Source organism: Lithobates pipiens, unplaced genomic scaffold, assembly GCF_037356315.1.
Source record: "Lithobates pipiens isolate NorthernLeopardFrog02 unplaced genomic scaffold, aLitPip1_a1.2 Scaffold_3, whole genome shotgun sequence".
NCBI lineage: Eukaryota > Metazoa > Chordata > Amphibia > Anura > Ranidae > Lithobates > Lithobates pipiens.
In genome coordinates this window covers 119,302,049-119,328,855 of record NW_027507790.1, presented here as the reverse complement: position 1 = coordinate 119,328,855, position 26,807 = coordinate 119,302,049, and positions in this window count along the sequence as shown.

The window sequence follows — 26,807 nt, the reverse complement described above, 5'->3', positions numbered from 1 at the left end:
TGATTTTTTTGTTATCAAAAGGTGTTTATTTAACAAAATAGACAATTTTCAATGTACAAACAATGCACTTAAAGGCATCTATTGTTACATATCACAGTTATCCTAGCATCCTTAACTTTAATCCAATCAGTACGCCCTTCAAATCCACACTACGCTGAAGCACAGAGACATATACATTTCAGCTGGTGTTGAGCAACCCTAGAACCTCAAGATCTCCCGTAGGGCATTGCAAGATTCTCAACAGCACCAGTTCCCTGAGACTTAGCCCAGGAGTATCCAGCCATGGTGACCAGATTCTTTCAAATCTACCTGGGCTTCCCCTGTGTTGATAGATATATCTTTCCATGACCAAAGTATTCCCCATGTGTGTTATCCACAAGGCAACTGTGGGTGGTAATATCAAATTCCATCCCATCAAAATAAGTTTTCGGGCTTGAAACAGTGCTCTTGAGAATGCTATTCTGACCATCTCCTCAGGAATTACCTCCTCCAAAACTTCCAAGATACAGTGAGTTGGATCTAAGGGGACGGTCATATGAAACACTTGATTAAGCATTCCAAGTAGTGGTGGAGCTTTGGACAGCACCAGAGCAGATGGATGAGATCCCCCTGGTGCTACCCGCACTTGCCGCACAGGGGATCTGCCAGCCTCCCCATCTTATGTAATTTAAGCGGGGTGTAGTGCACCTGAAGCACAATGTATAATTGGGATACTTTTTTAGCAATGTTAAGGGAGCAGGTAGTGATAGATTGCAGGCCCTCCTCCCATTTGGTCTCCCATGAGTGGCCCTGTGTCTCTTTCCCATAGGGACGCTGCCTTAGTGGGGTGAGATCTTAAATAGTGTGTCAGTAGCATTTGATAACAATGTGAGATGATCCCTTTGATTTCATTGCTTGATTGGAAGAGGTGGAAAATAGGGGTGTTGGACAGAACCCAGTTTTTAGCATCCCCCTGCACGTCCACAGCGTGCCTGAGCTGGAGATAGGGGTAAAGCTTGTTGGGTGGCAGAGTAAATCTATTTTTGTAGCTCGGGGTAAGACAGCAGCTTGCCATCCCAAAATATGTGGGCGCGCAAAGTTACACCAAAGGAGCGTCACTTGGGTCCCTGTTGGAGTTTTGCCAATTCGACATAGGAGAGGTTATCCCATATCGGGCTGTATTCAGTAAACCCCAGCACCCCCTGCATTTGTTTGCTCTTGTTCCAGATTTTTTGAAGTAGAGTAAGGTTGGGCGTCTGTTTATTGGATTTATGGAACATCTGTGCCTCCAGGCCCATCGAAACAGTCTCTGTTCCAGAGCCGATCAGCATTAACCATACCAATGAGCCCACTGGATCATGGGCCATAGACCCAATCAGATGCTGCATTTGGGCTGCAATATATTACAGCCATGGATTGGGCACTGCCAATCCTCCACTGTCTTTGTACTGCAACTACTCTAGTTTGATCCTAGTGGGGCCTGTATTCCACAATAGGCATCTAAAGAGGGTGTTAACCACTCTGAATATTTTCAAGTGAATTATGTGTAGTTTCCAAGTGAATAAAATATAGTAGTTGTGGCATAAATATAATTTTTATCAAGTTGGCTTTACCCGCCAGTGATAGTTTAAGATTATTCCAGGTGTTTATTTTGTCCCGAAATCGGGATAGCAGGGGGTACACATTTAATGGGCAGTTGTCCGCAAGTCTGGGTGATATTTGTATTTCTAGGTATTTGAATGAGGTCACTACTGGAATAAGGCAGGAATCAGGCAGTTCCACCTCCAGATTCCCATCAAGCACCATTAAGGCCGATTTGGACCAATTTATGGTCAGACCGGAATAGTGCCCAAAACTGTAAATCACGCCGCCACTTTGGCTAAAGAGCTATTGATGTCCCCCAGGAAAAACATCATGTCGTCAGCATACAACATGATCTTCTCATGTAGATTACCAAACCTGAACCCCGTAATCCCTGAGTTGGTCCTCACCAGTACTGTCAATGACTCATTGGTTATAGCAAAGAGCAATGGGGACAGTGGGCAGCCCTGCCTCATGCCCTGCCCAGAGCAAACACGTGCGACATTTGGCCTGACATCCTAATTGTCACTTGTGGGGACGCATATAACAGTCTGACCCATGCTATGAATCAATCTCCCAATCCAAATCTGGATAGCACCACCCACAGATATCGCCAACCAATACTGTTGAACGCCTTGTTGGCATCAAGGGACAACATAGCCATGTACCCCCCATTGTCCACCTGTAGTTGCATGTTCAAAAAAAAGCATCTGAAGTTAGTGCCCATGGACTTCTATGGCATAAAGCCGGCCTGATCAAGATGTATAATGGAGGATATGATCCCATTGACTCAGAGTGCCAAGACCTTAGCCAGGATCTTAACATTGCTCTGGAGGAGAGAGATGGGCTTATAGGAACCCGGGCCAACTGGATCCTTCCCAGGCTTAATCAATATTATCACATTTGCCCTGGCCATTGAGGGTGGAAGGTGACCCTCCTCAATTGAGGCATTGAACTCCTCCAGCAGCCTTGGTAGTACCTGTTCACTGTAGGAAAGAATGTCTCACCGCTCCAGGAGCACACATGCAGACTGTGAACTGTTCTCTCGGCCCGGAAGCCACAGGTGCTGTTGATTATCAATAGCAACGGACAAAGAATGAACTCTGGACTGCCGCACTCTTCAGAAAAACCACCTTTCTTTATTGAAGGATCACATCAAAGCCCAACAAACACAGCAAACAAAGGAAAAGCTGACACTTTAGTCGACTAAAATGTACTGGAGATTTAGTCAACTAAATATGACTAAAACTAAAACAATTGCAGAAGACTAAAATGGGATTAAAACTAAAATGCCATTTTAGTCCTAAAACTAAAATAAACACTGGTATCTGTACGCTCACTCTGTGGGAATAGGCAGAATGGGTGGAGTGATATGCTTCGCCAACCCATGCATTTTACAGGAACCCCACATTGCCCCCCAGGAGGCGAGTCTCCTGCAGGCCAATAATGGCTGGGTGGAATTTGCATAAGCAGGATGAAATCATGGTCTGTTTCAGGGGATCCTTCTCTCCTCAGACATTCCAAGACACAATGGGTGTGGATGACATTGCATACTCATAGATATATACGGAAAAGGAGGTCAAGTGGACATCAGAGGTCCCTTAACTGGCCAACCAGTCTGGGCACATTGATAACTTGGAGTAATCTGGCTGTGCATTGGAAAAACATTGTGGATAGGAGGCAGTCAATTTTGCACAAGTGTGCAGCATATCAGTTTAAGACAAAACAAAAACTGAAGCAAAAGGTGGTGTAAGGAAAAGGTGATGCTCTATCAAATCTTCTCGTGCCGGGCACCGAAACATAGGCCATGTAACCCATGACCACAGATAGTTCACAAGCAACCAACGCGGTAGCATCTCCCGTGTAGGCCGGTGTAAGCAGCTGAACCAATAAAAATTGAAAAGTGTGTAGTTCCTCACTGTAGAAAAATTTCAGAAATAGTTCCTCTGTAAAAGGCAAACATTATAGGGAACTTAGCATCCTGAATTTCCCCGTTCCCTGTATTTCCTATCAGGGTATTATCTCGCACCATCTTCACATCTGCAGCGGTGGAGATCTTGCTTGTTTTGATTCTGACCTCTGTCCGTTACCCTCAGCTGGGCCAGGAATAGCATAGCATAGGATAGCTGAAGCCTTTGCAATCTTTTCTTGACAACCGCAAATTTCAATCATCTGCATTGTACCTCCGCAGAGAAATCTGGGTAGAACGAGATTTCGGTGCCATTGTAGTAAATGGCTCCCTTCTCTCTGGCCAGGAGCAGCACAACCTCCCGATCCTTGTAATTCAGAAGCCTGGCTAGTACCAATCTGGGAGGGTTACCACTTCTTTGCCAAACACGTCTTGCAGCCAATTTTCAACAAATGCTGTGGGGTCCCTGCCCTCCACCTGCGTACGCCAGTTGGGACCTCCGTGAGTCCAATTGCATATCCCGTGGACTCGATCTCCACGGGGATACCCGCAAACGTCTCACGGGGATGAAGAACGGGGAGATGCTAATGTAAACAAGCATCTCCCTGTTCTGCCTAGTGACAGTGTCACTGATCTCTGCTCCCTGTGATTGGAGCAGAGATCAATGACGTGTCATACACAGCCACGCCCCCCACAGTTAGAAAACACTCCCCAGGGCTCACTTAACCCCTACACTGCCACCTAGTGGTTAACCCCTTCACTGCCAGTGTCATTTACACGGAATCAGTACATTTGTATAGCACTGATTGCTGTATAAATGACAATGGTCCCAAAAATGTGTCAAAAATGTCTAATGTGTCCACCATAATGTCGCAGTCATGATAAAATCACTGATTGCCGCCATTACTAGTAAAAAAAATTATTAATATAAATATTAATAATATTAAATATTAAATTTAATAAAATAAATATTAATAGCGGGGAAATCTTCCAGTGGAGACACTAGTTCTGGTGACCTGGGGAGCCCCAATGGATTCCCTTAATTTGCAGGGATTTCCTGTTTTGGCTATGGGACAGGAAGTGAAGGTAAATCTTCTCAGTGGGACACAGATGGCAAAAACTGACAAGGGTTATAACTAGGGATGGCCGAACTGTTCGCCCGGCGGTCGGTTCGTGGCGAATTTTGCGTGTTCGCGATTCACCAAACAGGCGGACTATTGCCGCTGTTCGCCCGGCGGACATATGTGTTTACAATGTGAAAGAACACATCCATAATGGGGTACAGGACAGCCAATTGAGACATTTCAGCACATGGACAATTGGACATATCCCCTACCTTATAAATAGACCTGATCTGGCGGCCATTTTACATTCTGTCTTATGTCAGTGTAGGGAGAGGTTGCTGTGTGGAGCAGGGACAGACTGTAGTGACACAAATCACTAGCTATTAGGTCCACAAAAGGCCTTTTAAGGACTGGTATAGGTGTAGTACAGTATATAGGGTTCAGTGCACTACTGTGCTGGTGATTGCAGCTGTCTTTTGTCAGTGTAGGGACAGGACGCTGTGTGCAGCAGGGCCAGTTAGTTTAATCACTAGCTAGCTATTACTATTAGGTCCACAAATGTCCTTTTAAGGACTGGTATAGGTGTACAATATATAGGGAGCTAGTGCATTGCTGTGCTGCAGAATACTGCTCATTTCTGCAGCTGTCTTTTATCAGTGTAGGGACTGAGGAACAGTCTGCAAATCACTAGCTACTAAGTCCACAAAGGTCCTTTTAAGGACTGGTATAGGTGTACAATATATAGGGTGCTGGTGCAGGGCTGTGCTGCAGATTACTTCTGGTTTCTGCAGCAGTCTTTTATCAGTGTAGGGACTGAGGGACAGTCTGCAAATCACTAGCTACTAGGTCCACAAAGGTCCTTGGAAGGACTGGTATAGGTGTACAATATATAGAGGTGTGGTGCACGGTGCTGGTGTCAGTGCACTCTATCACGGTGCTGGTGTCAGTGCTCTATATCACGGTGCTGGTGTCAGTGCTCTATATCACGGTGCTGGTGTCAGCACTCTATATCACAGTGCTGGTGTCAGTGCCCTCTATCACGGTGCTGGTGATCATCTCCTGCACCCTCTTCATAGCCTACCCTGACCTTTCCTCTCCTCCATTGCCTTCATGTGCTCCTGAGTCCTGAATTGTCAAAATTTCACAGATAAAAAAAGAATGCTTATAGTTGTCGATCCCAGATTCACTTCATACATGTGTTATGTCTGTGGCCATGCAGTGGGACTATGTGTGCACAGCTAGTAAGTATTTTGTGGCTGAAAATATGACCTGTAGGTTTTTAAGGTTTGCCTGCCATTAAAGTCAATGGGGCCCGCCGCGAACTTTGGCGTTCGCGAAACGTCCCGTCGGAAGTTCGTCCATCTCTAGTTATAACTTTCCTTTACTCTATCCAAAATGAAAAAGAAAGTTTTGCCTATAGTCCTACTTTGAATTCTGGTCTGGGTTGAATGTTCAATGTTACCCACCCCTTTCTGAGAGCCCTGGCTTTCAGTGACACGCCCCATAGTTTTATTTCATCACTCAGCCTGGGACACAAAGGAGTGCTGCATAGAAACACTTTTACATTTCTCAACATGAGGACTGTTCTATGCAGAAGTATAGACTTCCTACCAGTGAAAGGAAGAGGGAGCACTGGTTGGGAGGAGAGATCCTGGAGTTGGGCTTTAAAGCCCATCTCCAAGAAATCAGTAAATTCTATCTTGCAGTGGGGCTATGTCAGCACTATAAGGGTTAACTGCTTGTTTAGGTCTAAGGGAGAGTAAAAACATTTTACTTACCCAATCCTAGGCTTTTACTTACCCAAGCCTATGTGCCAGCGGTGGACTGTCCCTTGGCATCATTACGTCCAATGTGGATGTATGGACCAGCATTGGTCTTGATGACATCAGGAATTTAGACCACTGGAGCTTGGGGGAGAGGATATTGTGGAGGCTGGTCTAGCAGCAAGGAGGAGGGGGAGAGGCAAATATGTACTGCTATTTACTTGTTTTGGGTCTCTGACAATATAAAATGAACCAAAGCCATGTGATGACCTCTCCTACAATCATGGAGTTTTTTGTTCTCTTAAAGTGGTTGTTAAGCTACTATCTCATCTTTATATCATCCCCTCTGTCAGATAAAAAGCTGCATCCTAGTGCCTGCGCGTCATAAAAAAACATTTTTTTTTACCTGTTTTAACAGTATCTCCCAGCAATAAGATGACACGAAGCTCTCAGCTCTCCCCATGTGATATCTCCAGGGGGCGGGGCTGAGATTCCCCTACTGACGTCATCCAGAGATGAGGGCAGGAGAGGAGCAGAGAGCCTGGAGTCATGTGATTGCTGGAAGACACTGTTTAAATAGGTTGAAATCTTTTCTATTTTTTTTTTTTATATAAAGCAGAGACACTAGGACACAGCTTTTTATGTGACAGAGGGCATGATATAAAGATCAGTTAGTTTTGAAGCATTGGGAAGAGGAGCAGATTAGCCATAATGATAGATGACAGGCAGGGAGTGGATGGGGAGGAGAAGGACAGCGGGAGACTGGAGAGCTGCAGATAGCAGCGTATGACAGAGGTATGTATGCTGACAACGGTGTCAGGGCTCAGTAGCCCTGATATATCGTGGTCAGTTTACATGGGGGGGTAGAAACTGCAAGGATCAGCCAGGTATTTAAGGTGATATAGGGGGCCAAATTACACAGCACAAGCACTTCTGTCAGGGTTTCTCCTGCACGAAACGGGCAGATGCGCAGGTGCGCGTGCGCGATGCGCGCGTACACGATCGCGAAAGTTTGGGGTTGTTCGCGTGCACGCGCGCGGCGCGCGGTTTCACTCACACGCGTCGTGCGCGTGCGCGTTAGCGCGGTTTGGCGCCAGTGGGCCTATTTAAAGAAGGCTGCTGCATTTACTCGGTGCTGTTTGTCTGCAGCTCTGTACCCGAACTACTTGCTATCTGCCTGCTGTTGTGATATCTGACCCAGCTACCGTCTGACCTCGCTGACCTCTCCTGCTCTGACCCCGGCCTGCCTGACCTTGCTTTGGACTGTACCTTTGTTGCCGAACCTCTGCCTGCCTGCACTTCTCTTCTGCCTGCTGTACTTACCTGCCTGCTTATCCATTGTGACCCGGCCCGCCTGACTATTCTTCTGCTGTTCAAGTGTGCTGCACCCAGTCCTTGCTGCCACTGCCTTGCCTGCTGATCGCTGCCTGCCTGTCTACCAACTTCTCTGCAGTTCCAGCATCCAGAAGAACCAGCCGCTGCTTCCAGTCCGACACTCCTACCCCGCTGCGCTCACGAGGCCACTGTCTCCATTCCAGTGGTCCCTGAACCAGAGCTGTAAGAGAAGTCTTCTTCCATCAAGTCGGGCTCATCACCAGGAAACCTAACAGTACAAACAGCCCCATGACTGAGCCTGCGGGAGAAGCTTCTGCCATGAAGGAGATCTGCACCCACTTAGCGGCCCTTACACAGGATGTGAAGTCGCTCCAAGAGGGATATACCAGACTGGAAGAGCAAGTTCAACACCTTTCCGGTACCAGTCCTTCCACCTCAGCATCACCTCCTCTTCATACTCAGCCTGCTACCCAGCCTGCAGTGGTGATGCTCCCTCCTGAACCGAGAGTACCTGTTCCAGAAAGGTTCTCAGGAGACCGATCCAAGTTCCGGGCCTTTCGTAATGCCTGTCAGCTGTACTTCGCCCTCCAACCCAGGACTTTTTCACTTGAAGCTACCAAGGTGGGGTTTGTGATATCGCTACTACAGGGAGAACCCCAGACCTGGGCCCACCGTCTCCTGGAGGGTGACAGTGCTATTACCCATTCCTTTTCTTCATTCTTTGAGGCTATGGCACAGCTTTATGAAGATCCTCAGCAAACTGCCACAGCCGAATCTGCTCTGTCTGTGCTCCAGCAGGGCCGCCGTGCGGCCCGAGGACTATGTTACTGACTTTCAGCGCTGGAGCGCAGACACCCAATGGAATGACTCTGCTCTAAGACATCAGTTCCGCATGGGCCTCTCTGAGGGACTGAAAGATGAACTGGCCCGTGTCGGCATCCCGGACTCTTTGGAGGAGTTGATTATCTTGGCCATACAAATTGACCGTCGACTTCGGGAACGGCAGGCCAAGCGCTCAACTCAGCCCCAGCGCTCGAATTGGATGACTGCAAGGGTTCCTATTCCTGCCTTCTGTCCTCAGCCTGCTCTGCAAAGGGACCCATCCAGTCCTGCTCCTGACACTCCTGAGCCAATGCAGCTGGGATTGATGCGTCCCACCTTGTCTCCAGAGGAACGTGCCCGTCGTCGCCAGCTGAATTTGTGCCTTTACTGTGGGGGGTCCGGACATTATGTTAACAACTGCCCTGTTAAGACACGTAAGTGCCTTTCCTCTGTGTCTCCTGTTCCTGTTTCCCTGCCAGCCAGCACAACCCACCTTGCTCTCCCTCTCTCATTGCAGTTCCAGGGAAGGACGGTCTCCACCAGCGCCATCATTGTTTCTGGGGCTTGCAGTTGTTTTGTCGATGCCACCTTTGCCAGTCTGCAAGCCTTGCCCCTTCAGAAGAAAACCCACGGACTGTCTGTGTTCTTGGCTGATGGGTCCCGCATCAAATCGGGGCAAGTAACCCAAGAGACGCTACCCTTGATGGCTTGTACCCCTTCCCAGCACAAGGAGCTCCTCACCCTTGATGTGATTTCTTCCCCTCTATTTCCTGTGATCCTGGGCATCCCCTGGCTTCAGGCCCATAATCCCTGCATCAACTGGGCTACAGGGGAGATCAAGTTCCAGTCCAGCTACTGCCAAGAGCACTGTCTTTGTGTGAATTCTGTTGTGCCCTCTACCCTTCTTTGCCTTGATTCTGATCAGGACTTATGCCAGCTGGTGCCTGAACCATACTATGAATTTTTAGATGTTTTCAGCAAGCGAGGAGCAGACACACTTCCACCTCACCGCCCCTATGACTGCCCTATTGAACTTCTTCCAGGAGCTGAGATTCCGTTTGGGCGTATCTTCCCCCTGTCTGAAAAGGAGCAGGAGGCCTTAAAGGTTTATATTACAGAAAACCTGGAGAAGGGGTTCATTCGTCATTCCACCTCCCCAGCAGGCGCTGGAATATTTTTTGTGACCAAGAAAGACCAGTCGCTCCGGCCCTGCGTGGACTATCGTGAGCTTAATAAGATCACGGTCAAGAACCGTTACCCTCTTCCTCTGATGCCGGAGCTCTTTCAGAAACTGAGATCAGCCACGATTTTCTCCAAGTTGGACTTAAGGGGGGCTTACAACCTGGTTCGCATTCGGGCTGGGGACGAGTGGAAGACAGCATTCAGGACCCGTTTCGGGCATTAAGAATACCTGGTCATGCCCTTTGGCCTTTGTAATGCTCCTGCCACCCTCCAGCATCTTATTAATGATGTGTTCAAGGACTTCCTGGACATTTTTGTGATCATCTACTTGGACGACATTTTGATTTTTTCGGGGTCTCTCGAACAGCATCGGGGTCACGTGGGCAGGGTGCTACTCCGGCTCCGTCAGCATGGACTGTATGCTAAGGCTGAGAAGTGTAGCTTTGAGCAACGGAACATCCAATTCCTCGGGCTTGAGATCACCCCGGCTGGCACCAAGATGGATCCTCAGAAGGTTTCCGCTGTTCTGGACTGGCCTGCACCTACGGATAAAAAGGGGGTACAACGTTTTGTGGGCTTTGCAAATTTTTACAGAAAATGTATTAAGGGATTTTCCGCCATAATTGCCCCCATTACCCAGTTGACAAAACAGTGTGTACGCTTCCACTGGGGGTCGGAAGCCCAGGAGGCCTTTGAGAGACTCAAAAGACTGTTCACCTCTGCCCCCATCCTCAGCCTTATAATGTCGGTGACCGTGAATTACTCGCTATCAAATCTGCCTTGGAGGAATGGAGGTACTTGTTGGAAGGTGCAGTTCATCCAGTGCTGATCTACACCGACCACAAGAACCTCGAATACCTGAGGACTGCCAAGCGTCTGAAGCCCCGACAGGCCCGTTGGGCCCTGTTTTTCTCACATTTCTGTTTCCACATTACTTACCGTCCCGGATCTAAAAATGTGAAACCAGACGCGCTCTTGCGTATGCACGATTGCCCCAAAGACCTTGCTGCTCCGGACACTATACTACCTACGAGTACCTTTCTACTTGTGCAACCAGACTTGCTGGCGCAGATCAGGGAGGCATCCACTAATTCACCTGCACCACCAGAGGTCACACTGATTTCCAGAGGGGGTCTTCTATGGAAGGAGAGCCAAGTTTTTGTGCCTGAAAGCATCCGGAATAAAGTTCTAGCCCTCCTCCATGATCACCCGTTAGCAGGACACTTTGGGCCCCGTAAGACCTTGGAATTGGTACAGCGTACCTTCTGGTGGCCCGGCCTGAAGGATTTCTGCAAGAAGTATGTCGACTCCTGTCCTGTGTGCATCCGGAGCAAGGCAACAAGGAATTGGGCCTGGGGACTTCTGAAGCCTCTTCCTGCACCTGATCGGCCTTGGAGGATGATCACGAAGGGGACTCCATCTGCTCCAGAGACGGCCCGTGTCTTCATAAAGGAGATAGTCAGACTGCATGGAGTACCTGCTAACATCGTGTCTGACAGGGGGGTCCAATTCACCTCCCGGTTCTGGAGGGCCCTGTGTGAGTGTTTGAAGATCGAGCTGGCTCTGTCATCTGCCTACCACCCCCAGACCAATGGACAGACTGAGCGTACCAACCAGACCCTGGAGCAGTACATTAGATGTTTCACGTCCAGGATGATTGGGTATTTCTGCTGCCCCTTGCGGAGTTTGCCTACAACAACGCTAGTCACTCAGCCACAGGGCAGTCCCCGTTTTTTGCTAATTACGGGTTTCACTTAACCTTTCTGCCTGACTTTCTTCCAGAGTCACCAGTTCCAGCGGTTCAGGACACAGTGACCTTCCTCAGTCATAACAATCGGGTGTTACAAGAGGCAGTATCCAAAGCTCAAGCAGACAGCAAGAAGGCCTTTGATCGTAAAAGAAGAGGGGAATTGAACCTGCAGGTTGGAGATCAGGTATGGCTTTCCACGAACAATCTTAAATTAGCCTGTCCTTCTAAGAAACTTGCGCCCAAATTTTTGGGACCCTTTCCTGTAAAGAGAAGGATTAATGAGGTGTCGTATGAGTTGGTCTTGCCTGATTCAATGAAAATCCACCCGGTCTTTCATCTGTCCTTGCTGAAGCCCTCTGTGCCCGATCCCTTCCCGGGTAGAAGTTCCAGACCACCTCAACCCATTTTTATCGATGATAGCGAAGAGTATGAGGTGGAGGCTATCCTCGATTGTAGAAGGAGACAAGGTCAGAGACAGTTTTTGGTTAAGTGGAAGGGGTACGGTCCAGAAAGTAATTCATGGGAACCCGATGGTAATTTGCATGCCAACAGACTGGTCCGTGCCTTTTTCTCTGCTCATCCGGAAAAGAGGCACCTTGTGGGCACCCGGAGGTTGCCCCTTGTGGGGGGGCAATGTCAGGGTTTCTCCCGCACGAAACGGGCGGATGCGCATGCGCGATGTGCGCTTACGCGAGCGCGACGTTCGCGGTGTTCACGGTGTTCGCGTGCGCGTTGTGCGCATGCGCGTTAGCGCGGTTTGGCGCCAGTGGGCCTATTTAAAGAAGGCTGCTGCTTTTACTCGGTGCTGTTTGTCTGCAGCTCTGTACCCGAACTACTTGCTATCTGCCTGCTGTTGTGATATCTGACCCGGCTACCGTCTGACCTCGCTGACCTCTCCTGCTCTGACCTCGGCCTGCCTGACCTTGCTTTGGACTGTACCTTTGTTGCCGAACCTCTGCCTGCCTGCACTTCTCTTCTGCCTGCTGTACTTACCTGCCTGCTTATCCATTGTGACCCGGCCCGCCTGACTATTCTTCTGCTGTTCAAGTGTGCTGCACCCAGTCCTTGCTGCCACTGCCTTGCCTGCTGATCGCTGCCTGCCTGTCTACCAACTTCTCTGCAGTTCCAGCATCCAGAAGAACCAGCCGCTGCTTCCAGTCAGACACTCCTACCCCGCTGTGCTCACGGGGCCACTGTCTCCATTCCAGTGGTCCCTGAACCAGAGCTGTAAGAGAAGTCTTCTTCCATCAAGTCGGGCTCATCACCAGGAAACCTAACAACTGCGCTGTATACCATGCTTTAAAGGAACAGGATCTTTATTTTTTTTATTTTTTGGTTAACAAATGCTTTAAGCAGAAAGAACTCTGTAGCACACTTCAAACCCCACACCTCATTCTATACTCGTAAATTGAAGGAAGGGACATTTATCAATCAAAAAAATATTTGGCAGGGGTTTGCACTGGCAACTATCATCTTGGATAAAGTATTCATATTGGATTAAGTATTACACTTTGGCTCAGCACTAACACAACTCTTCTTTACCCCTCCTACAGGTATGTGTCAGTTCAACCACATCTTCCACCTTTAATTGAAACTGGGATCTGCTTGCTAATTCTGTGTATGTGCTTTTGGTGATCTATGCTGCCTTCAAATTCTTTACCTCTGTCCATATCACTGTGATGTTTATTTTTCTTTCTTATTTTCTATAACTAAATTATGAGCTGTTCTTATCTTTATGACTATGACCCTTTTGCTCTTTTGCTGTGTCTTGTAGTCAGCCTCTGGTGTGAGAAGTTCATTCTGTTAGCCATGTGTTCCTCCTACACAATCCTGACTAATTAATTGCCAATACCCCCACCCAAACTCAGTATAAATTTAGACTTCCACTAGGGGATGCACAGGCAGGGATTGCATTGGCAACTATAATCTTGGATAAAGTATTCATATTGGATTAAGTATTACCCTTCGGCTCAGCACTTCAGCGAATGCACAAAGTAAAAATCCACTACAGACTTCCGCAGAACACTAAACAGACTACAGGTAACCTGATTCTCCATCAAACTTTTTCATCTCTCATCCAGGCTTCCTCTCAATCTCACCACTCTGTATCATGAACTCCCTACTTTTCCTTCTCACAGTTGCATCCACCATCCTTAAATTCTCTCTCCTTCACCCATCTTCTCCACCCCACAGCTTATATATATCACCCTCACTCCTGTCTTCACCTTATTACTGCATGTATCAGCTCCTACTAATTCTGAATCCATATACCAATAAAACCTGCAGGACACTGGGACGGGTCCCCCCACATAAGTCACACTCCCATATCACCTCTCTCACCCTTCTGCTTCTCCTAACTTATGGAGATATTTCCAAAAATCCTGGACCGCCATCATTTACCTTCGGCCAACATACCCAGCACCCCCCTTACTCTTCAGCCTAGAACCAGCCTCCCCTTCTTCTGTGCCCTTTGGAATGCCCACTCTGTTTGTAACAAACTCACCATCGTTCATGACCTATTTAGCACAAACTCCCTGAACCTACTTGCAATTACTGAGACCTGGATTCAAGAATCTGACCTTCCTTCTCCTGCTTCTCTCTTCTATGGTGGCCTCCTGTGGACTCACTCTCCCAGGCTTAGTGGTCGGAATGGAGTTGGTGTTGGAATCCTCCTATCCCTTCAAAGCACTTTTCAGGTTCTTCATCCACCCCCTCTCTGTCCCTCTCCTTACTTGAAGCTCACAGTTTCATTGAGAATTGCTGTGATCTATCGCCCCCTGAACCGGTATCAAACTTCCTTGACAACTTCTCTGCCTGGTTACCCTACTTTCTCTTTTCTGAAATTCCAACAATCATTCTTGGTGACTTCAACATCCCTGTTAATCTTAACTCTCCCACTACCTCTAAGCTGTTGAGCTTAACTCCCTTGACCTAAAACAATGAACAAGCGCTTCTACTCTGTTGGCAACTGCCTTGACCTATGCACTCCGCACAACCTCTCCAATATTCCTTTTCCTCTCTCTGATCACCACCTTATTAGTTTCACTCTCTCCTTTTCTGCCACCTCCTTGCCTTCCAACTACCAAACTATTACCCGTAGAGACCTTCTCCATCTTAACCCGTCTCTTTTTTTTTCTGCTACTGATTGTCTCTACGACAAAATCTCATCTTTATCCTGCCCCAGCTTGGCCACTTATGTCTACAACAGCTCACTGTCATCCACCCTGGATACCTTCGCCCTCTCACTACGCACACAATCAGGCACCAACCGCTACAATCCTGGCAGACAGACAATACCAGAAGCCTCAAAAATCTTAGCCATGCTCTTGAGCATCTGTGGCATAAGACTAAGTCAGAGCAAGATTTCAAGTAATATAAATCTGCCCTCCAAAAATACCATTCCTGCCTCCACATTGCCAAACAGACCTACTTTATCACTCTCATTAACACCCTCTGACGCAGTCCCCGTCAACTCTTTTCTACCTTTACCACTCTACTTCGTCCTCCATTACCTCCCCCACTAACTTACTGCCCAGGAAATTGCTAATCACTTCAAAAATCAGATTGAGACAATTAGTCTTGAGATCTCTGCTCTACAGATATCTCCCTTACTTTACACTCCTTGTCCTCCTGCACAATCAATACTTCCCTCTTTTAACCCAGCTACTATAGAGGAAGTCACTAAACTTTTTTTTCTAATGCCCACCTAACCTCCTGCCCCCTGGACCCTGTTTCTTCTCAAATACTATGGTCACCATCTGATTCAATCCTACACTCCTTAACTCATATCTTTAACCTCTCACTCTCTACTGGCATCTTCCCCAACCATCTAAAACAAGTGCTAGTCACTCCCATACCACAAAAAGCCTCACTAGACCCCACCAATCTTAACAACCTAAGACTCACCTCTTTACTCCCTTTTGCCTCCAAACTTCTTGAACGTTTAGTCTACAACTGACTGAGTGACCACCTCATTGAGAATAACCTTCTTGATCCCCTACAGTCTGGATTTCGTACACAGCACTCCACAGAAACTGCCCTCCTAAAACTCAGAAACGACTTACTAACAGCCAAAACCAATGCTCATTACTCTGTTCTCTTACTTTTGGACCTTTCCTCTGCCTTTGATACAGTTGACCACCCCCCTCCTCAAAAAAAACTACATATCTCATCGCACCTTCAGTGACACTTAAAACTCCACTTCCTCCTCTCCAACTCCTCTTATCGTTGGGGTCCCCCAAGGTTCTGTCCTTGGAGATCGACTATTCTCGATCTACACATTGTCCCTGGGTCAGCTGATAGCCTCCCATGGCTTCCACTACCACTTATATGCTGATGACACCCAAATCTATCTCTCTTTCCCCCAGCCCACCCCATCAATCTCCTCACGCATCACTGATTTACTAACAGACATATCAGCCTGGATGTCAAACCACTTCCTCAAACTGAATCTATGTAAAACTGAGCTCTCAATATTTCCTCCCCCATGTACCCCTTCCCTTGACTTCTCTGTCAAGATCAATGGCACATACATCAGTCCATCCCCACATGCCAGGGTGCTAGGGGTAACTTTAGGCTCTGAACTGTCCTTTCAGGCCCACATACAATTCCTGTCCAAATCATGCTGCCTTAGCCTCTGCAACATTTCCAGAATACACCCCTTTTTAACTGACAACACCAAGCTTGTAATTCACTCCTTGGTTATCTTTCGCCTCGACTACTGCAACTCCCTCCTCATTGGATTACCTTTACATACACTATCCCCCCTTCAGTCCATAATGAATGCTGCTGCAAGACTCATCCACCTTACCAACCATTCAGTGTCCTCCACTGGCTTCCACTCACCCAACGAATAAAATTCAAAGTACTAACAACAATTTACAAAGAAATCCATAACTCTGCCCTCAGCTACTTCACTAACCTAGTCCCAAAATGCTAACCAAGCCACTCTCTTCGGTCCTCCCAAGACTTCCTGTGCTCTAGCTCCCTTGTCACCTCCTCCCATGCTCGCCTATAGGATTTCTCCAGCGCTTCTCCCAACCTTTGGGACTCCCTACCCCAATCTGTCCGACTGCCCCCTAATCTATCCATCTTTAGATGAACCCTGAAAACCCTCTCTTTAAAGAAGCCTATCCTTCTTCTAACTAACACTGTTTTACTTCCTCCATCAGTTCATCCCCCACAACTATTACCTTTAGCATCAATTGACCCTTCCTTTTTAGATTGTAAGCTCTAATGAGCAGGGCCTTCTGATCTCTCTTGTACCAAATTGTAATGTAACTGTAATGTCTGTCTTTATTTTGTTAAGAGCTGAGCAAACTGTTGGTGCTATATAAAACCTGTATTATAATAATAATAATAATAATAATAATAATATGATTAGTCACAAATCAGGCTGTGTCTCCTTCATCAAAGTCTCTGCGACAGGTTTATAGAACTTTTGCATCTGTATTTCTGGTCAGCCAAGTGTGACTGTTTGCAAAGTTCAAGGCAAATTAATTACAGATGCATAACTAAGAAGTGGTTGGGTCAGGTTTTATTTAGTTGCAAGTGATACATTAGAGCAGCCAAAGGATCAATTTATGGCTCAGGCTGTAAACTTGTAATAAGTCTGTCACAGGATTGATAAATGCCCCCCATGGTGTAGTGTGAAGTAATACTTCAGTGTATATTGGAGAATAAATAATGATATCCATTTTAGTTATAAAGTGTTTGGATATGTAGAGGAGGGATCCAGAGTAGAACATCATGTTTTAACAGTTCAAGGTTTTTTGCAATCTCAGGAGGGCTTCCTATGTGTTAAGAAGATGACTGAAGCATTTGACAACTTATTCTGTTTTGCTGGGTATTAAACCGTTATTATTTTTTTCATATTAAAACCTTTTGTTAAGGTTCAAAATGGACTTTTACAGAAAACAATGGCTGTATATTCCAGTATAATTGCATAAAGGAGCAAACAAACTCATGTATTATATTTTGATGCATGTCTCACTTAAAGCCGTCTCATTATGTTGGAATAAAAAATTGTTTTAAATACAATTAGTCACAATTGACCATTATAACTGAAAAAGGACTAAGTTAAAAAACAAGGTATGATAGGAGTCATAGGACTAATATTGGTAATCTAAAATAAAAATGTAGGAAAGAGTGTTATACACATAGTGTAATTTTAACCATGCTAGCATTTATTGTACTTTGTCAAGATTTTCAACAGATTTTAGAGAGAAGCAAGGAAGAAATCATAGCCAGGAGCAAGAGATATCACCAAGTATTCCAATCCAGGTAATTAACATTGGACATTTGGTTGAAGGGTTATACATTTTGAGGTGGTACATTTATAATCGGACATTAGGATTTTCAGATTGTATAAAACAGTAAATTTACACCGTTATACAGGCTGTACACTCACTACTTTACATGGCTGTGTTGAGTTATTTTGAAGGGACAGCAAATTTACACCATTATACAGGCTGTACACTCACTGCTTTACATTGTAGCAAAGTGTAATTTCTTCAGCGTTGTCAGATGAAAAGATATAAGAAAATATTTACAAAAATGTGAGGGGTGTACTCACTTTTGTGAGATACAGTATGTACTATATGTACAGTATATATACTTGAAAAATGTTATCTATCTTAAATGGTAAGGAAGCTTTGCCCCTGAGATTTCTTACCCTTTTGCCCCCAGCCACCCCAGAAATTACTAATGCCCTGTACACACGACCGGTTTTCCCGTCGGAATAAACTCTGAAGGTTTTTCCAACAGAGTTCTGACGGAATTCTGCTGAAACTGTCTTGCGTACACACAATCACACCAAAGTCTGATCAAGTCAAGAACGCGGTGACGTACAGCACATACGACGGGACTAGAAAAAGGAAGTTCAATACCCAGTAGGCAATAGTTTCTGTCTCGTACTTGCTTCAGAGCATGTGTCGTTTCTGGTCCTTCGGAACAGCATACAAACAAGAGGATTTCCCGATAGGAATTGGTTCCATCGGAAATATTTAAACATGTTCTATTTCTAGGTCCATCATAATAAAAAAAAAAAAAAAGTCAGATGAGGCATACACACGATCCGAATATATGATGAAAAGCTTCCGTCTGACTTTTTCTTTCGGACATTCCTCCAGTGTGTGTGTTTAGACATTATTGGGCTTAGACCAGGGATATGCAATTAGCGGACCTCCAGCTGTTGCAGAACTACAATTCCCATGAGACATAGCAAGACTCTTAGAGCCACAAGCATGACAGCCAGAGGCAGAGACATGATGGGACTTGTAGTTTAGCAACAGCTGGAGGTCCGCTAATTGCATATCCCTGGTTTAGACTATATCTTCACTTTAAATATGCAGTTTCAAAATGTTATTTTTCACAGTTGATGTATGTATTTTTGTTACCAAATTAAAAGAATCTTTATTGAACGTGATTCCTTTACATGAAAATTCCACACAGGGCATTAAAGTGTTACTAAACCCACAACAGTAAATTCGGACTCTTATGCCGCGTACACATGATCAAACAATCCGGTGGAAAAGTCCGTCCGTGTGTAGGCTCCGGCGGACTTTTTTTACCCAAAAGTCCGGCGGACTAAGAAAGTAATTTTGCACACCAATCTGTCCGCCGGACTCGCATTTCGGCAGACAGTACGGCCGTGTGTGTGTGCCAGTCCGCCATACTTTTGAAATGAACGGACTGTCCCCGCCCGGAGAAAAATCCACTCATTTTGAGCACGGCTCCAGGTAGCCGGGGCCAGCAAAGGAGGCGTCGCTGGCCCCGTCACCTGGTATAGACTTAAAGGGGAATACCTACGCCGAAAAAATCGGCGTGGGGGTCCCCCTCTAGGTCCATATCAGACCCTTATCCAAGCACGCTACCTGGCCGGACAGGAAAGGGGATGGGGATGAGCGAGCGCCCCCCCCTCCTGAGCCGTGCCAGGCCGTGTGCCCTCAACATGGGGGGGCCTTGGGGAAGGGGGGCCGCGCGGCCCCCCACCCCAAAGCACCTTGTCCCCATGTTGATGAGGACAAGGGCCTCTTCCCGACAACCCTGGCCATTTAATAAGGGGGCCCCGGATCCCGGCCCCCCACCCTATGTGAATGAGTATGGGGTACAATGTACCCCTACCCATTCACCTGTTAAAAAAAGGAAAAAAAAAAACACAACACACAAGGGTTAAAATAGTTTATTGCACAGCTCCGGGGGTCTTCTTCCGTCTTCGGGGGTCTTCTCGCCGGAGGGACTGTGACATCATAATGGGTGGGGACATCATCCGGTGACATCATAATGGGTGGGGACATCATCCGGTGATGTCCCTATATAAGTCGCCGCATGCCACGTGTCCTGTCATAGTGACCGGGGACAGCGACGAGGCAACATCTCCAGAAGAGAAGAAGAGAAGAACAGAAGAACAGAAGACGGCGACAGCGGCGACAGAAGAGCGGGCCACCGCTTGTAAAAGAGCTAGAAGAAGGTGCGGTGGCCCGGCAAGAACAACGGAAGAGGGGGACAAGACCCCCGAAGTTGGAAGAAGAGGGCGGCGGCGAAGAAGAAAGCCGGGCTTCTCCGCTAGTGAAAGAGCTAGCAAAAGAGCAGAAGATAGTGGAGGAGTCCGGCGAGAAGACCCCCGAAGACGGAAGACCCCCGAAGCTGTGCAATAAACTATATAAAACCCTTATGTGTTGTGTTTTTTTTTACTTTTTTTCACAGGTGAATGGGTAGGGGTACAATGTACCCCATACTCATTCACATAGGGTGGGGGACGGGATCTGGGGGCCCCCTTATTAAAGGGGGACCACGGATTCCGATAAGCCCCCCGCCCGCAGACCCTGACAACCAGCGGCCAGAGTTGTCGGGAAGAGGTCCTTGTCCTCATCAACATGGGGACAAGGTGCTTTGGGGCGGGGGGGCCGCACGCCCCCCCTTCCCCAAGACACCCCCATGTTGAGGGCATGCGGCCTGGTATGGCTCGGGGGGGGGGGGGGCGCTCGCTCGTCCCCACCCCCTTTTCTGGCCAGCCGGGTAGCGTGCTCGGATAAGGGTCTGATATGGACCTAGGGGGTGACCCCATGCCGATTTTTTCGGCGTAGGTATTCCCCTTTAAGTCCATACCAGGTGACGGGGCCAGCGACACTTACTTTGCTGGTTCCGGCTACCTGGAGCCGCGCTCAAAATGAGCAGACTTTCCTCCGTGTATGTGGGCGAGTCCGTCTATTTCAAAAGTACGGCAGACTTAGTATGCCGTACTTAGTCCGCCACAAAAGTACCGTGTGTGGGCAGGTAGCTCGTTCGCAAAGTCCGGCGGACAGTCCGCCAGACTAAGTCCGCCGGATAGTCTGCTACGTGTGTGCGCGCCATTAGAATACCCCTAGTGGTGGACTTTTAAGGCACGTACACTAAATATCAGATTTTTTTTTTATATTGATCTTTAAAAAAAAAATCTGATATTTAATGTACGTGCCTTAAAAGTCCACCACTAGGGGTATTCTAAGAGTCTGGTCTATAACTTTGAATGTGGCACACAAAATTGTAAAATGATTGCCTCCCACACACATTTTTTGAACAACAGTAAATTCAGTCTGTATATGCACTAAAGCATGCTTGTTATACTCACTGTGGAACCTAAGGGGTTAATCCTCTGCATTGTATAGAAAGGCTGTTTTATCCAGTCTTCTCTTACCCCCCCCCCCCCCCCCACCTTCTTTTACAGTACCATCAGTACCATATCCATCTGCTGATAGCACAGAGCCCTAGGAGGCACTCTGCACATGCTCAGTTTGGTATGTATTGCTAGAGAGTTTTTATTTGTATTGTTTTGAGAGGGTGCATGTGATCAGCACAGGGCCAATCAGCACTGTCCAGACAGGGGGTCAGGGGTCATTCAGCCTATAAAGACAGTGAAAGGTGAATGAAAACTCCTCCTACAAGCTTTAACCAGTGCTCGGTCAGACACTGATAGAAGTCACAAGACTGCTATATACTGCTGATGAGAAAAGGTATTTAGCAGTTTATAATTACTAAAATAAATGCATTTCCATGTGCACTGTGAATGCAGGGTCCTGGGTTTAGTAACACTTTAGGTATATTAAAATGTAAAAATAGGTTGATTGTACGTTTGTTAAGACCTTCAGCAGTTTCCCAAAAACTCACCCAAAAACAGCTGAGTTTTTTAAATATTGCTAGTTAAAGGTCCACTCTTAACTGAACTGTTTGTAGTGGGTAGTTTGTTGTCCATATTATAGAAGCAGGGCATTTTTACACATTTCTAGACTACAGAAGCATCTCCATTTCTGCTATAGAGAGTGTATGCAGCACGGTTTCTCGAAATTCAAAAGCAGGCAGGTGTAAATAGTTTTTAATTTGACAAACTTATTTAAAACTTTGAGTTACCAGGAGTACTAATTTAACTTTTTTTAAGCTGTATCTGAAGTGGGAATTCATTTGACCAGAAGTGGGAGCTCCAGTCCCAAGCTAGCAGAAGCTGCCAAGGAACATTGACAACAGCATCTAATGATACCAAATTTGCAAAGAGAAAATGATGCCTTTACTTAATACCTAATGTTGTGTTCAATTATCTCAGTTCAATAACTGGCCCTGGGCCCTATAAAGAAGAAACAGTTCTTTTTAATAAGTTTTACATTCACACAGACACAACATGTGCTTTGCATTATAGCAGTCAAAGTAAAAGCCAGCATCATTTCATTAATCCATTTACTAGCCACAAGTACATAAAGTCTTTGAACATGATGTGCTATATGCTTCTGCTTCTGTTTCTTTGAAAGTGTATTTCATATCACTGCTATACTAAAAGGAACATTTCATGCTTGTTTGCAAAAAAAAAAGGTTTAATTTTACATTTCTTTGATAAGTAACTATGAAGATCACTTTGAAATTAATATCTAAGTGCAAAACAAGAAATCCTAGAATGTGCCTAGAGGCAGCAGGAAGGGAAGACAGAATGTCGCATTCTGTAAAACTAGAATTTTTCTGAGCTGATTAACTCAAGGCATGGCAGGACTCTTGGTGGGCCGAAATGCCCTCTGTGACAGGCTGAAATTAGGGCAAGGTTAAACATCAGAACTAATAGACTTGAGCTCTGCTTATTAAGCGGGGCAGATTTTTGTGTGCTCTGACAAATTTAGAATGCTTTAACAAATCTACATTTTAAATATTTTATATGCTTAGTCAGACCATAGTAATGCTGATGTTGCTAACCATTTAGTATAATGGCACATTAGAGCATCAGACAGTTAGGTATTTACAACCAATGCAGCTAGATAGGGGAGGCAATGTACAAAGAATGCATTTAACCACTTGCCGACCGGCTCACAAGCTATATAATTTGGCAAAGTGGCACGGGTGCCCAAAATCACGTACCCGTGCGTCGCTGCACCAGCGGTGGCTAGCAGACATGTGCCCCCCAGTCCCGCGGACTCGATGTCCACTGGTGGCCCGCGATAGTAGCATGGAGAGGCAGAACGTAAACAAGGCATTTCCCTGTTCTGCCTAGCAACATGACAGGGATCTACTGCTCCCAGTGACTGGGAGCAGTGATCTCTGTCATGTTCTAGTGAGCCCATACCCCCTACAGTTAGAACACGCCCAGAGAACACACTTAACCCCTTGATCTCCCCCTAGTGTTTAACCCCTCCCCTGCCAGTGACACTTACACTGCAATCAATGCATTTTTATACATATAAATGCCAATGGTCCCAAAATAGTGTCAAAAATGTCTGATCTGTCAGCTGCAATGCCGCAGTCACAATAAAAATCACAGCTCACCACCATTACTAATAACAAAAAAATAAAAATTTAAAATAAAATTGCCATAAATCGATCCCCTATTTTGTAGACGTGATAACTTTTGCACAAACCAATCAATATATGCTTATTGCATTTCTTTATACCAAAAATATGTAGAAGAATACATATTGGCCTAAACTAAGGAATAAATGTAATTTTATTTTTTTGGGGATATTTATTATAGCAAAAAGTAAAAACATGATTGCTTTTTTTTTTTCAAAATGTTCGCCCTTTTTTTGTTTATAGCGCAAAAAAAAAGAACTACAGAGGTGATCAAATACCCCCAAAAGAAAGCTCTATTTGTGGGGAAAAAAGGACGTCAATTGTGTTAGGGTACAACGCCGCATGGCCGCGTTATTGTCAGTTAAAGCAATTTATATTTATACATGTTAAACTGTTGTTTTATTATATATACATGCTTAATTTTACAAGTAAACATTACCATGACAAATTATACCCAAAGCACTACTGGTTAGCTAAATTGACAGCATAGTAAAAGTAGTTCCCTTTCAGAACATTCTCCCCAACTGATATTTTGGGTGGAGTTGTCTTATAAGGGATTAAAAACTCTTCTGACTCATGTACTCCACACCATGTAATCTTAAGTTATTGATCTCTGTAAAAAACAACCATTTTACAATATGTGAAAAAGAGACAGAGAGGCAGAAAGTGAAAAAGTATTACACAACATTCACATGTAATATTTTACATTTTAAAGTATACTCCTGACCATAATACAGAAACAGAAGACTATACAAGTATCTTTGGATTTTCTTTCTGTCCAGTCTGCAAATATGCAAAGTGAAGAGCAATATATTTCTGCCTGTCATTGCTGGTACATTATACAGAAGAAAAAAAAATGCTGTTTTTCTCAGGCAATGTCCAGGTTTTATGGGTAAAGATAATGTATTAACCCATGCACACAATAAAATTCCATCTAACTGTAAAGGCTTTCAATAATTTTCTCCAATGCTGTAGGAAACTTATGTGTAAACTGCAACTTTAATACCATTCAAGTAAACAGCAAGTTTATTGATCATAAGCTATACATTCAATAGAATGTGTTCTGTTTCAAATAACACTTTATGCAACGACATACTACCTTAGATCTCAATCTGTCTTGATAGTATTGCCACTTGCTCACTCAGCAGAATCCACTGACAGCTAAATTCTTCAAGGCCTCAGTCACAAGGATGCTTACCCTCACCTATGTGCTGAGGTAAAATTTCCTTGGGTAATATCTTGTGTATCACCATTTACAAATGCATGCGCATATGGTGCTTCACACATTCACAGGTAAATTCTACTGCATACGCCATTGAATTTTATTTAAATTTATCCAAGCACTGCCATGCTATGGACTATGGACTGCTGTACATGGCACATGCAGCTCCCCAGATGCCAGAAAGCGCCAGGGTTTTACACCTCAGCACGTAGGAGCTGGTAAGTGTCCATGTGCATGCGTCCTTATCAAATAAAGGAAGTAGGATCCAGTGTAGATTCACTTCACAAAGTTTTGATGTAATAGGAGGCAATAACTTTCCTAAACCTTGTCTCTGCAAATAACCAACATTAGACTGAGAACACATAATAAATCAGGGATGGTCTAGCTATGTAAATGAGGGTGGGGGTAGGTGTGAAATAATTATAACTCACACGGAGGCGCCATACCTAGTAGAAAAAAATTGTAAAGATTTGGGGTGCATGTGCCTTAGTGGAGTATGAACAATAATTTATAACACAATGTTCTTTTTAAAAAAGATATACAAATACTTTATTTACATCCTTGGATGGAAATAATTAAAACATTACAATCTGAATGAAGATACAATTTACTGTCAGGTTGTGCGAATCGTGGGAATATCAGGAGTGTTTCCTACGTGTTTTGCGGGAAACCCGCTTTGTCGGGGCCTTTTAGAACAGCCCAAACAGCATGTAAATATTAAAGATATGCTAAAGATACACAATTACAAAATTAGCTATATCATAAAATAAAATAATATTGAGTAAAACATTAACCACTTCCCGCCCAAGGTACGTCCAGGGACGTCCTTGACTTTCCGGGGGTATATCTGAATGATGCCTGAGGTTACAGACATCATTCAGATATCTGCACTTTCAGCCGGCGATTCTCTGCACCATAAGAATGATCATAGCGGCATTTACGCCGCTTGATCGTTCTTACGGACGGCGGGAGGGGAAGATCCCCCATCCCGCCGCCCTCTGGTGCTTCTACCGACTTCTACCAGTGAGTCGGTCACAGGATCTGCCGGCCCCCGGATGATACCATAGAGATTTCCGGCGGATCAGATGGTCCCCGGAGTCTCTATGATCGTTCGGAGGCCGGGCACAATGTTATGACGTCACGACCAAACTCTGCATTCAAAATAACGGTGCCGATTTGGCTGGGAAGCCGTGAGATGAGATATGGGGTCTTATTGACTCCATATCTCACTGTAAATAGGTCTGATCGTGCCATGGATGTTTACATTCCTTGTAATAGGAATAAAAGTAATCACATTTTTTATTTTTATTTTAAAGTGTCAAACAAAAAAAATAAAAGTAAAATTAACAATAAAAAAAAATTGTTTAAGCGCCCCTGTCCCCGTGAGCTCGTACGCAGAAGCGAACGCATATGTAAGTCCCGCCCACATATGAAAACAGTGTGCAAACCACACATGTGAGGTATCGCCGCGAACGTTAGAGTGAGAGAAATAATTCTAGCCCTAGACCTCCTCTGTAATGCAAAACATGCAACCAGTAAAAAAATTTAAAGCGTTGCCTCCACGAGCGCGTGCAATTTTGAAGCGTGACATATTGGGTATCTATTTACTCGGCGTATCTTCATCTATCACATTTTACAAAGAAATTGGGCTAACTTTACTGTTTTTGATTTTTTTTAAGCATGAATCTGAAAAAAAACGTGTTCGAAAAATTGCTGCACAAATACTGTGCGAGATAAAAAGTTGCAACAACCGTCATTGTATTCTCTAGGGTCTTTGCTAAAAAAAAATATATATATATATATATAATGTTTGGGGGCTCTATGTAACTTTCTAGGAAAAAAATTATGAATTTTACATGTAGGAGAGAAATGTCAGAATTGGCCTGGATGCGAAGTGGTTAAAGGAACATATGTAAAAAAACATAGAAAACTCCTACACCTTGTAGGGTGGTTTATAATTACCTGTTGGTCTAGAATACCAATATTAATATAGCATAATGATATTCTTTTTAACAAAAGTGCAGTTACACATTGTGTTTATTTATGTCAGCAACACTTAAAAAAAAAAAAAAGAGAAAGAAAACAACTCACATAGTGGATGTTCAAATTTCAAAAAGAAAAATTATAGGTCATTAATACTAGTTAAAACCGCTTATAGCTTACCTTCAGGTTGGGTGTGCGGCAGGTCGGTCCGGGAGGGGCAGTAAGCCTGGGGAGCCTGTGGGGATACCTTGCCAAGCCCCACCAAGAGAGACACAGGGCAGACCCCTCTGTATATAGAATAATATAGTATGGTATGGTATTGTGCAGTATGATGGTGAAACCATAAATATAAGTGTGGATAAAAAATAAATAATAAAAGATGTGAACTAATGTGTGAACTGTAGGGGGGGCGGAG